The following is a 13,409-nucleotide window of genomic DNA, read 5'->3' as shown; positions in this document are numbered from 1 at the left end:
ACTGGGCTTGAAGCACGCTGAGTTATGGGGTTTATCGATAATCCTCCTGACTTTTTCCCATTAACAAAAACCATTAACAAAACACCGTTAATGAGTAGTAAAAGTATCATTCACTGGGGTAATAAACCAGGATCAAAACTAATTCCTCCAATTACAGGTGATTACAGGTCCTCCAATCTGGTTGGAGCTCACCTTAGTCATATGAGTTTAAAGTGGGCACCACCCACAGATGTGCCAAATAAAAAACGAAATTCCCCACCAGTAACTGGGAACTCAAGATTCTGCTTCAATACACAGCTCTACAACTATCTGCCACAACATTAAAACCACTGACAGGAGAAGTCAATAAAGTTGATCGTCTTATAAGAATACAATGTTCTGCTGGGAAACTTTTGGACCTGGTGTGGACATGTAGCACCCACCCAGACCAGACCAGCACCCCCACCCCATAGCAATGACACTCCTTGATGGCAGCAGCCATCCCCAGCAGGATGCAGGCTGACACACACACACACACACACACACACACACACACACACACACACACACACACACACACACAAACAGTTTAGGAACAACTAAAAAAACACGAAGAACAGCACAAGGTGTTGACCTGGCCTCCAAATTCACTAGATCCCAAACTGATCAAGTATCTGTGGGAGGATCCACAGAGGCTCCTCCCCTCAACCCATAGGACCCAAAGGCTCCCACTAACAACACTGTGTTACCAGACACCACAGGACAGGATCAGACACTGATCGGTGTGTAAGAAAGACAGAGACTGAATTGAAAGACAGAGACTGAATTGAAACTAACACTAGACTGGAACAATAGCAGTCCTCCATTCTACAAACTCTACAAAAAGATGGACAGAAACTTGACTGAATCTTGTTAAAAATATTGCAATATAATGAAAGTGAAGCTCCTCTAGCTGCTTCTCTGACAGACTCACATAGGTCAGGCTGTACTCCATGTCTTGCCGCAGGCTGTATCATCACGGGTCTCTCGGAGGTGACCACTGTGGCAGTCATCATCTGTGTCTCAGAGAATGAAAGAGGCAGAGGAGAGGACAAGGCGTGCTGGACCACTGCTGGTTACACGGGCCATTATATTTGTCACACTGAATGTGTGGACTGACAACCCTCTCTTTAAAAATAGCCTCAGGCCCAATTGACACTCTTGGGTTTTCATGTGTTGCTTGAGGGGCTTGATGATTAGACTGTTCACTGAATGGAACGGTGCTTTCATATTGCCAGACCTGACCGTATGAATCTACATTTTTCTGGAAAAGTAAAGTGACTTTTTCTTGTGTTCTTTTGACTTTGCTTTCTCAGATATCCCTGGATAGTGGACACAGGGGCCACAGTGACGTGAATGGCACCATTGTTTTCAACACAACAGGCTCTTTATTTTGAAAATTAGCCAGGAATTAAAAGAGTGGGATTCATGTGGGACTAGAGCTCAAGCTGACGCCGCCAAAACACCTCTTTTTTTGGTCCAAGATTTAGCTTTTGAAGTCTATGTTGTTCATAAAAGTTTCTTTGGAAGCATTTAAAAGGCTCATACAGCCTTACTCTTGAGCTTGTGTGTTGATATTGTTATGTGATTATATCATAGATAAATAATAAATTACGTGTTGGCAGACATATTTCCAAATAGACAGGGTTCAAAAAGTTGTCTGGGTTTCTTTGCTCCGGTCTCGCCCTGCGACCTCCCAGTGAACAGACCATCAATCTCGATGCACAGCCGAGCCTGTCTTTCATTCCAAGGCCAGGACACAGTGATATGATGTCTCTGCTTTACAATACTTGCCTGTTTCACTTAGTCTCTCTGGTGGACTCGGCTTTGCACCCCGCAGGAAATGGCCCCATTGTCCTTGGGAGAGGAAGTGGCCTGGGGCAGACCACTAGCTCACTGCTTCAATGGAGACGGTGGTAAATTATTAATCATCAGTAACAAATGGAAGACACACATATACTGTAGCGCTGGCTGTCCACTCAGGAATGTTTTTGGAACAATGGACAGTGGAGTTGCAGCTAACCACCTGGGGAGAGAGTGTGCTTTGAGTATGAAAACCTGTTTTAGTGTTGTCAGCACATGAGAAGAATAAAGATAAGGCAAGAAAAAAATGAACAAAAGTCTTGTTTTTAATTTGCCACATTTAGTCACATAATGTGCAATGAAGCTGAGCTTGCCTGTTTAGATATGACATTTGACAGATCATAAGCAAAATTGTCTCCTGTCAAAGGCCACTCACTCACTTTTCCCACTACTTTTAACCACATGACATGGTCTTATTGTGTTTGCTTCCTTGTCATGGAAATGTATTTATGGCACTGAAAGCTGAGCTGGCAATACAATCCCCACTTAAAATCAAAATAAATTGGTTATTTTGGAGCATTGTTTTGTGAGCTCTTGCTGGGAATTCAGTCCAGCAGTTGTATTTGCTACATAAAGGATAACAAATCAATTTTTAAATTTGTCAAGATATCAGCACTGCATGGGCTGCATGACCACGTTGGCTAAATTCTTTCTGTTCTACCAGTGCTTTACCACTAGAGGTAGACAGAGACTCACACAATCAGTTGACACTCTGAACGGCCTCCAGCATCTGCTCTGCGGTCAGATCCACTGGTTGGCCCTCAGGGTTAAAATAGATCAGCATTTGCTCCAGTCACATGTGGGAGTCCTTTCTAGTTCGGGAGGATCCAGATAAAATAAGAGAGGTTGCTAAAATTAACCTCTATGACAGATGTTCTTTAACTGCACATCAGATAGCTGTAACATTTGTAGAGGATTGTCGTTGCCAGTGGAAGGGAGAGGGATGTTTTTGATTATTTGTTTATATGCAGAGGTATTTACGTACATCTACTGCTCTGCATAAACACCTGCTTCTTATCTTTAGCTAATTTAAGCTGGAAGTTTATCACCTGTCACACACTCTGTGCAAGCTTGATCAGTGAGACCAAAAATATCCACAGGGTGTGAAGTGAATTCTCTGGCTAGACATACTTTGTGTGGGACCAAGTCTTTCTACAAAGCATCTTATATAGGATATATAATAATAATAATAATAATGATAATACCTTTATTTATATAGCACCTTTAAAAACAGTGTTTACAAAGTGCTTTGACAGTCAAGCAAGAACAAAATACTCAGGCAAAAAAATAAATAAAAAAATATACACTCACTTGACAAAACATTAGGTAAACTGGTGTTAAACTGTGTTGAATTAAACACCAAAGTGCTTCTGTTACTTAGCCTATCCCAGGGGTTCCCAAACTGTTCCATGCCAAGGCCCCCCAAACAGCATTAGCTTCTGGCCAGGGACCCCCTTTGCAAACCTACAGACAATGCTACAAAACGTCATCTTTTATAATGTTTTTTCTTACTTTTATTCACTATTCAATAACTATTACATTTGTTTAGCATAAGTGCTGCCTCATATTTTCTGATTTTAGTTGGCCAGGAGTTGAATGCTTTTTTTGCAGCAGTGTCCTCCACGACAGGGCTATTCGTCTGTTCCTTCGGCCTCTTTCTTGTCAAAAACCTGTCCATTTTGTGCTAGCTACATGCTAGCTTGAGGAGCAAAGCAGCTTGATAAATGGTGCAAACCGCCAGGTCTACACGGATTATGAGGTCACGAACGATGTTTTGACTGGCAGGGAATCAGAAAGATGAGCATGGCAAATAACATTTCGATATGATATATTATTAATAATTATGTTTTATGATAATGATTTAAAAATCATTAGATTATATTTTATAATAATAATTAATAAATTAATTAGATTATATTTTATAATAATGATTAATAAAATAATTAGATTATATTTTATAATAATGGTTAAAAATAAATTATTATAATTATATTTTTTCACTTTTCTAATTTTTTTTCTTATCTTCCTTCCGATTGTCTGAGGCCCCCCGAGCGCCCCCTGGCGGACCCCCAGGGGGCCGCGGCCTCCACTTTGAAAACCACTGGCCTATCCCACTGATGGGGTTGTCAAAATATAGGAACATGTCGGTACAACATTCAGTTGAATAGAACTACAAAACCACAGCCTCTAAAGAGAAAACACAGTTGAATCTAAAGCTCTCTCTGTTATTTAAAACTAATGCTGAATGCCATACCTTTCAAGAAGATTAGATTTAGTGCAGGACTATTTATAACTGAGTATAATATTAGCCAGTGAATCAGGTTTATTCTTTTCTAAAAACAACATAATCACACATAATTCAACTTGTACAGATTTGTCTGCTGCTGTGTGACAGGAAAAAAGCGCATTTCGTTTGAACACTACATGTCCCATGATGCTTCGCTTTCAAGATGACCAAATGATATTCTGAGCAGACCAGCCGCTGTGACAGCTGAGCTTTCAGTTTGCCGAGGGGAAACTTCGGCGCCGACCTTGAGCAGACGCGAACGAAATAAACATGTAAGTTTACCTTGTCTTCCACATCTTTTTTTACCTGCTTTTGACATTTCATAGATACTCGTGTCGTAGACCTGTCTCTTAGCTCTTGTTTCTTTACTGTCCAAACTCGGTGAGGGGAAATTTCCATACCGCCTCAGGAGGGTGGGATTCAGTCCTCCGTGGTTGGAGGTGTTGATGTTGTTGTTATCATCGGCTAAACTAACTAACATCCCAACCTGGGACAGAAATTCGGACACTGTTTAATTAAATGTAAAAGAAGCAGTTTTTCTGTTCTTTTCTTTTCTTTTTTAAGTTTGTTTTTAGGTTTATCTGCAGCTAGCTAGTTATAATCTGGCTAGCTAATTGTGTTGCTCGTAATAATGAAGGAAGCAAAGAGAGAAGGCAATGGTAAAATGACACACCTTGTTATGATATTAATGTTATTTCAGTTCTAGTCTGTGTTACTTAATTTTGCAAAAGAAAAAGAGGGAATAATTTAGCTGTCAAAGTAAATGTGAGTTCAGTATTTAGAAGTCCCTCTTTCTCTGTTTGTGGTATCTTCTTTACTGCTACTGGGATTTTACTGTACACTTACACACACACGCACACGTGCACACAAACTGACATGAATATCACCTTTGTGTGTAAAGCTCACTTAATTCATTGTGTATTAACATTGTCAATTGAGATGTAAAGTCCTGGCTTTAGTAGAGGTAGAATGGAAAATATTGTTAACCCAAACACGAGATCTAGGTATTGTACAGTAAATGAAGACAGAAGCACATGATTACTCTGTAACTTCTCTTTAGGTTAATATCTGTAACTGTCACACAAATGTTCACGTATATGGGGAAAACATGAACTTAAATATACACAACACTGGCAAATACAGAAATGTGCTGAAAGAAATGCAAACCACAATATAAATGTTTCCAGGGGACCCCCATAAGTGATGGACCTGGGAGGAATGCAATTGCTGTTCAGTGCTTTATGGCTTTTGGAGTTGTTGACATCCGCTGCTAGCAGTGGTGTTGGAACTAAGATTTTGTTTAGGTGTTGTTGTTTTTTATTTTAACTTCCTGATTGCGTGATTCCTCGTAGGCTTTCCATTAGCTTGGCAATTCAAATAACATACAGAATTCATCTGCAGATTGACGACATTAATATTGTTTTAAAATGTATTCAGACCCTTTTCAGGTGTTTTGGAGTGTTTTTCCTTCTGTCGTTTCCTGTTTTCTTGTTTGCTTTGTCTCAACTAGTACACTGTGGTTTTGTTCCCAGTATTACGTTAAGCCTGATTTGACAAACAGTGGCCTCAGTGAGTAGCATGTTAAGCTAGTTACTGTGCTGTTGTCTTGTTTTTTCTTTTTTAAATCTTTGTTTTTATTATCCTTGTAGGATGTGGCCAAAACACAGGAACAAAATAAGTCTCCCCCAACCAACCTTGGAAAATAAATTTATAAGAACAAAGTATACAAGGAAACACACATATAGAGGATAAGGCAATGATGAGATTGATTTGTTTGTAAAGTAGCATGAGTCTGTTTTTGGATGCAAGTAATTAATCACTGATTACTGTCTGTAAATCAGTGACCAGCGGTGCTGGGAAACAGTCCTGGCGGCGCTGCTTTGATAACGGCTGAACTACAGGAGTAAAGATCCAGACAATACAGTCGAGATCAGAGCCTGGATCTGTTGGGGATGCAAATCACTGTGTACATGAGGAAGAGGGAAGTCCTGGACTCACAATCAACCTGAACTAATGCTGACTCTCAGATTTCAGTTTTGTTCTTTGTTTAAGTCACTGCTGTCTGTAGAGCCTGCACGGCTTTTCTCCGCCGTCCCTGCTCCTCCTCCGTCTCACTGCCCCTTCAGATCCAGCTCCACCCTCCCTCACCGTTGCTCTCTCTCTTTCTGACAGGACACACTCAGGACAGGACAGAAGCCGGCCGGTAAAGCAGCACTAGCAGCGGAGAGCATTTCATTTGATGTTTAATTTGATGGGGATACACTGAAGGAGCTATTCTATGCAACACGTCGAATTAAAGGAGAACTACTACAACAGCACTGTAAGTTTGTTTCACAGGTCTATCACCAGTACTTGACTCATGAGCCTGTCTAGTGTCATTAGCATTTTAGCATTCAGTCTCTGTTTATTAGTCCTAATCCAGCACAGAAGCTTATTGTTTTCCTGACTCGTGTCTGAACTAAATGAAAGGATGTCATGTCTGTCAAGTTGTGCTATGTCATGCACAAGAAAAGGAAAGTTATTAACTGCCATATGCTATTTACGTGGGTTGAGTATTTTATCTGTGTATTGTCAGTCATTGTCATACATAAATTTTGCTTCAGGCTTTTCTCTTTGTACTTTGGAGCCAACCCTGATGATTAGATGACCCAAGGCAGTTTCATTTTGAGTTAGGTGTGACTTTTTTTTTTTATTTCGGTGAGTTGTCTTACGTTCAGTCGTTTATAGCTTAGCATTAAGTCAGTCGGCTATGACGATTATATCTTAAAACAGCGTTCATCCTCAGTGTTAGACGTTTAAATATGAGAAATATATCCAAACCTTCACAGACATATTGGTTTCTGTGTGTAGCATTCAGAGACACTTGGTGATATACTGTCACCTGTAACGCAACAAATGCAATACAGCTCAGCAAAGTTAATGTAGTGTGCACTTTGGTTTGGCTCTCAGTTACTCATTCAGAGGTTTTTCTTCCGATGTGTGGCTACACATAAACTATGGGCTGTGTCTTCTAAAGGAAAACACTCCTGGAACCTGAGGTCATATTATGACCGTTATGAAACTTTGATTAGGGAACTGAAAATGATAATTAAAGATAACAAAATGTAATTAAAAGGTCTACAACATAACGGCTCCTTTGAAAACCTCAACCCTGCTTTTCTGACTTAAGACTTTGGACTGTACCGATGAAAATATACAGTCTAAATTAATTATTTCAGCCTTGTCTTTTGATCTGCATTTCTTGATTTAAAGTCACAGTCAGCAACTCGGCATGCTGACACTGTTGCAGCCTGCTCTTTAACTTTGAGCCTGACCACTTTTTTTTCCTGTCCAAATTTCAAAAATCTGTAAATGGATTAAATTGGAATAGGGGCCTGATGTTTTAAAAGTGTCCCTTATAGCTCCTGGAACAGATTTAAAGGACCGCATGTTGAGTGAACATTAGAGAGTGAATGATTAGTATTTAGGCTTTTGTGACCACTTTCTTTTCACGTGGAGTTGCTGTCCAGATTTAGCTTTCCCAGTTGTCAGGGTGACATTCTTGCTCACTCGTGGTCCTCTGTTCCTCTTTTTCTCATGTTATTTCTGTTTCTACCACTGGCTAGCAGTTTAACTGTTTACCATGATGAGCATGTGATCCTAGGCACTAACTTATTCATTTAAAAACATTAACAGATTCAATTATTATCTAAAAATGATGATTAGTTGCAGTCCTGCTCTTTCCTCCTGTTCTCTAGGTTTTTTATCTAAGGCGTTTGATTGGTATCAGTCCATTTCCCAAACCCTTCCCGCTCTCTTTAATGTGGCCAACCTCCATATTTGTTTTGTGTCTTGCATCATAACTTGTCTTTTGTCATGATCAGGCTTCGTGTTTACGTTGAGCTGATATGTGCTTGGTATTTTAAAATAAAGATGGTATTAATTGCGTAGCAGATATCAGTGTAGATATCATTTTACAACATCTGTCTTGTAGGAAGTTGTTCCTCGTCAGGATGACGCAGCTGCTGTGACCCACTGTCCTGTCCAGGTTTTCAAGTTTTATCTTTATAAAGGACACTGGTCCTTTATGGCTGATATCACAAAATGACTAATGTGCCCTTTTATGGGAACTTGGTGAAGGAAGTATGGGTTGGTGATATTTAGCCATACTATTTTCCTGATTCAGTGCTATGGTAGTGTTATTCATAGTATTACAAGTCTGTTTCCGTGTGGCTTTTAGGAATATGCGCAGTTATTACTGTTATTTGGTGGGACGTGTTTCCGTGTTTCCGTAATTCATAAACTTCTAAAGTTGGCAGGCTAGCATAAAATCTTTGTTTGGTTTGAAATAGAGTAACGGCAATTTTCAGTTAATGTGTGTGTCACAATATGATAACAGAATATTCTGAGAAACAGAATATTGCAGTTTACTGCGACACGGATACACTTGTATTTCTTGTCAAACATCATATTGCACCTTGATTGGGCCATAAATGTCTTGTGATGTCTGTGTGTTCGTAGGCAGGTTGCAGGTATTGTGAATTGTGTGCGGACTTAATGGTGTGTTAAATCGTGAACTCATGCACGTCCACCTATCTCTGTACTGTAACGTACTGTAGACTCATTGGGTCATCTTATCTTTTTAGCTGATAAATTTCTAATGTTGGGTCTGACGTTTAGATCTTTTTAACAGGTAGGTGATGTCAGGACATACAGTAGTCAAAGAGTTGGAGCTTTTTTCTTTTCTGTTATGCTAACTTTGTAATATCACACAGATCTCAGGTTTTAAGAAATCACCTTTACAGCAGAATATCTCAAAGCCTCATAGCCCTGTAGTGACACTTTGTCATTAATTGCCTGCAATGGTCTGACCATATGTGCGTTCTTCTCTAGTGTGCTTGAAGCCTGCAGAGTGAAGTGTGCTACATGCTGAGGTTAATGAGTTTATTTACACTCACTTTCTGTTCACTATGTTAATTAATGACATGGCCATGTAAGTTATGTAAGCAAGAAACTACTTGTCTTGCTTCTCTGCTCTATAGTTTGAGTGAGAACAGTATTTTTTATTTTTTTTTTATTTTAACCACCTTTATTTAAATTAGAACAATCTCTTTACTTAAGTGCAGTAAACAGAGGAAATTAAATCATATCAACGTTTGCCTTTAAGCACCAGTGGTGTACACAAGCAAACAGCTTTTAAGACTTGACATAAAGTGATGACCGGACATCAGACTCATAACAAAAGTAAATAGTTTAATTCAATAATTGCCATGTACAGGCAACAAAATGAGACCTGGAGAGCCTTCAGGCCACAAGTCTCATGGATTTAGGCTTTTACAATGAAATCAGGATGCTGTGGGGGAAAAAACGTTTTGTTGTTGTTGTTTTACTCTGGTTGTTTATTAGAGTTGTTGTCAGGCTGCAGAATAAATTTGGGACTAATCAGGTTAATGCCTGGTAATAATGTGTGATGAATAAGAATCCAAATATCTGATATCTAAAATGTTTTGACAGATTGTATGTTGCCTTGTTAAATATTAAAACAGGGACACAGCTTGTTTGGCTTGTGACCTTTTATGAACAAAACACAGAGTAGCTGTTGTCTCTGGTCACATTTTAGATACCTATGAGAGTGTGGTTTCAACTCAGAATGTCTCTCATAGTTTTATTAACACAATTGGATTAGCAAAAACAACAGTTCCTTTTAATTTTCAACAGTAATTCATATGAGGAATTTGAAATAAAATGGCAGTCTTGGTTATGTTGAAGAAGATATACAAAATAGCGCTTTGTGGTTGTCGAGTTTAAAATACTAGGGAATCTGACTTTTTTACTAATAATGTCTTGGTGCAGGTGTCAACATTTGTGAGTGGTGGCTATTTCAATTATATCTTTGTGGAGGGAAATGTCAGTTAAGTTTTCATAAACACGGAAAGGCAATATACTGTCGGGTGCATGTTTACTGTGGTTTTACAGAATTCTTCTCACGTTTGTTGGAAGGGTCTTGATTATGTCAATCATAGTAATAGCCTTTAGGTGAAACCTACAACTCACAAAGTATGAGAAGAAGTCTTAAATTATGCTATTTGATAACTTTAAGAAGAGAGATTAAGGACACTGCTGTGGTCTCCTAATCACAGTTGATAATTTAGACATGGGTGCAACAGTGAACTGCTAAAAGTTGCAGATTTCAGTTCAGAGTTGTAGTAAACCTACAGAAGACATCAATAAAAAGGCTTTTAGTGTTCAAAGTGTGGTTTATTAAATCTGCTGATGACAGGGTGAATAGAAAGTGTTGACAGTCGGCTCCTCTTCTACCCTCCCGTCTAAGTCTCCGTGTCTCAAATGCACCCCTTCTTGAATTTGTTGAGTGCAGGCGTCCTCTGTCCCTCCCCCCTCCTGGCTGTATCTCTGAGCTGCGTCCTGTGTGACTCGGCTCACGTACACACCCTCCTGGAAGGGCATTGTTTGCACAGAGCACCCGTGTACAGCTTTACCCTTTACCTCTGTTGAGTTCAGCTCAGCTGCAGTCCAGGCTCCAAGGTCAAAGGAAGGACTGTCTGCTACACTGTTTCAGTTCAGACGTCACATTACTTGAAGCCAGTATCATGAAACACAAACAGCCTTTCTTATTATAGTGCATGTGATTAAATGTTTTACCAAACATGGTTATGGGTGCACACACTCAAAAATCCCCGAAGGCATTTTAAGTCTGTTTTCTGTGGCTGCGTTTGAGGTAATCTTCTCTCCAGCTTCATTATGTTCTCTTTGAATGATGTCCTTGCTGATTACTCAGCTTACTGGAGTTTTTTTCTCCCTTTGGCATCCTGCCTAGAAAAAAAAAAATCAGGAATAAAAGAAGGGGGCATATGGCTAATAACCATGTCCTCTGGTGTCACCTCTAAGTGGCTGACAGGGTCTCGCTTGGCTGCATGGTCAAACGACCAATGGTGTGTTTCAGTAACTGCTTAATTGGAACTGACACTGTGTTCAAAAGCTCAGACAAGACTGCGTTGTTGCTTCGGGAATGCAGAGCTTTTATTTTGTGTGCATAAGAAATTAAGATATTTCACACTCACAGTCTCTACATTAGGTGAGTGTTAATCCATTATGCGTAAGTGTAAGTGAGAACCAGTAATCTCACCACACGTCACACATGGATTTATTGCTAGAAACGGTTTGTCTGGAGGGGGTGAATATAAAAGCTGAGGTCTGCGAGTATGGCCGACATCTCTGAGAGAGAGAGAGGATTGATGTTGGGTTGGCCACAAACCAAAACACTCAGCTGATTGGGTAGCCTGTGCAGTGGGGAGCAGGGGAGAGGAAATCAACAAGGAGAAAGGTCCTCTGCTGGGGGTGGTGACAGTGATACTCTTAGGGCCTCTGGTACTGGGGGTTAATTCATGTGTAATCAGGTAGTTGCATTCAATAGCGGATGTGTACACAGCTGTAGTGTCCAGTGTGTGTTCTTGCCATGATAGACTGTTAGCTGTTGCTTTAAACGGCTGAAGCCTCCTGGCTGCCATGTTTTATTGACTGCAATAACTGGGCAGAGGTATCAAGTGTCCCTTTGTTAGTTTTACCAGCCTGGTTAAAACATGGAGACTTTATGCGGCTCCAATTAATAAGAAATATGTTCATTTAACAGACAATGCAGCTACATGCACTGCTGTCGGAACTGTGTTGGAATATTTTCATTACGTCTGAAGAAAAAACATATTGGTTTGTAATCTATGTGCAGAAGCGCATGCATCAGCCAGCAAAAGCTCAACCATGGGCTTCAGCAGAGAGAGTGAGAAATGATCTGAAAATACGGGTTCTGACCAGTGATGGGAATAATGGCGTTACTAACGGCGTTATTTTTTTCAGTAACGAGTAATCTAATTAATTACTATTTTCTCCGTTACAACGCCGTTACTGTTACCGACACTGAAATGTGATGCGTTACGTTGCGCCGTCAGCCAGCCACAAGAGCTACGAAGGTGTTTTTTTATCCCTCTGGGGAGGGGGTAGCCGCATAAGTGATGATGATTGGCTAAAGTAGGGTAAGTTTTCATGGTAAGTCAGTCAGCGGCAGGGCAGTGTTCAGTTGGGCGGGTGTTGTTTACACACAAACGCGCGCATAGCAGTATCACACAAGCGATCACAGACAGTCTGCAGCAATGGAGAGTTCGGAGCATTCAGAGGTAAAGTTGCCAGGTGGAAGTATAGGCACTACTTTAACCTCATTGAGGTAAAAGGCTAGCCTAGAATCTAGACGCGCCCCTAGCGGCAGCAAATTACATTTGATTCCAGGGGCAGTCTAGTTACTCTCCGTTGACTTGAGATGTCGAAAAATCCAAAATGGACCGGGCCAATCACGAGTCGGTGGGCGGGCTTAACATGATGACGACTGACCTGCGACCATAAGTTCCGTGAATTACGCGTGAATTCCCCATCCTGCCAGAACTACCAGAGCGATGGCTGCTGCTAGCGAACAACTTTCTTTCGAATCGGCTTTGGCCGCCACTCTGAAAGACTTGAAGTTAAGCTTTTCTCGGAGAAAGGAACTCTCTTTTCCGTCGCTCTGACTACGTCACCTTCTTCGTTGCTCTGATTAGTTGTAGCGCTATCCTATTGCGTGGAGAGGGAGTTTGAAAGACAACCGTTTATCCTTCCCCTCCGGTTGAGCCCTGTCTATGGAGAGTGCCCAGACCCTACATTTAATGTGGGTCTGGCTCGTCAGGCTAGTAAAAGGCAAGAACGTACATGTGAAGTGTACATTACGCTCAGAAAAAAATCTAATTCTTAGACGTATTTAAAAATATATTTTTTTAAAAAAGTAATGCAATAGTTACTTTCCCTGGTAATTAGTTACTTTTATAGTGGAGTAATTCAGTTACTAACTCAGTTACTTTTTGGGAGAAGTAACTAATAACTATAAATAATTACTTTTTTAAAGTAACGTGCCCAACACTGGTTCTGACACAGCTCCTAATATTAAGATCTTTTAAAACGGTGCAAAGAGGGAAGACATGCTTTTTTGTTGAAAGTCTGGCCTAAACTTGCCAGTCTTTGTCATAATTATGCCTGTCTATATTTTGGCTTAAATAATTGATGCATATGCACGTCATTATATATTTATGGTTGCAGTCTATTGCCATTTAGTGCCACATCTATGTTTTCCTGTGTAGTCTAAAAACATGATACTAAAGTTTATTAAATCTTTATTTAACCTTCTGTTACCTTTGAAAACAAATCCAGAAAAATTTTATATATAAAA

Source organism: Chelon labrosus (assembly GCF_963514085.1).
Source record: "Chelon labrosus genome assembly, chromosome: 2".
Taxonomy (NCBI): Eukaryota; Metazoa; Chordata; class Actinopteri; order Mugiliformes; family Mugilidae; genus Chelon; species Chelon labrosus.
The sequence above is the reverse complement of the archived record's forward strand: the minus strand, read 5'-3'. Positions refer to the sequence as shown.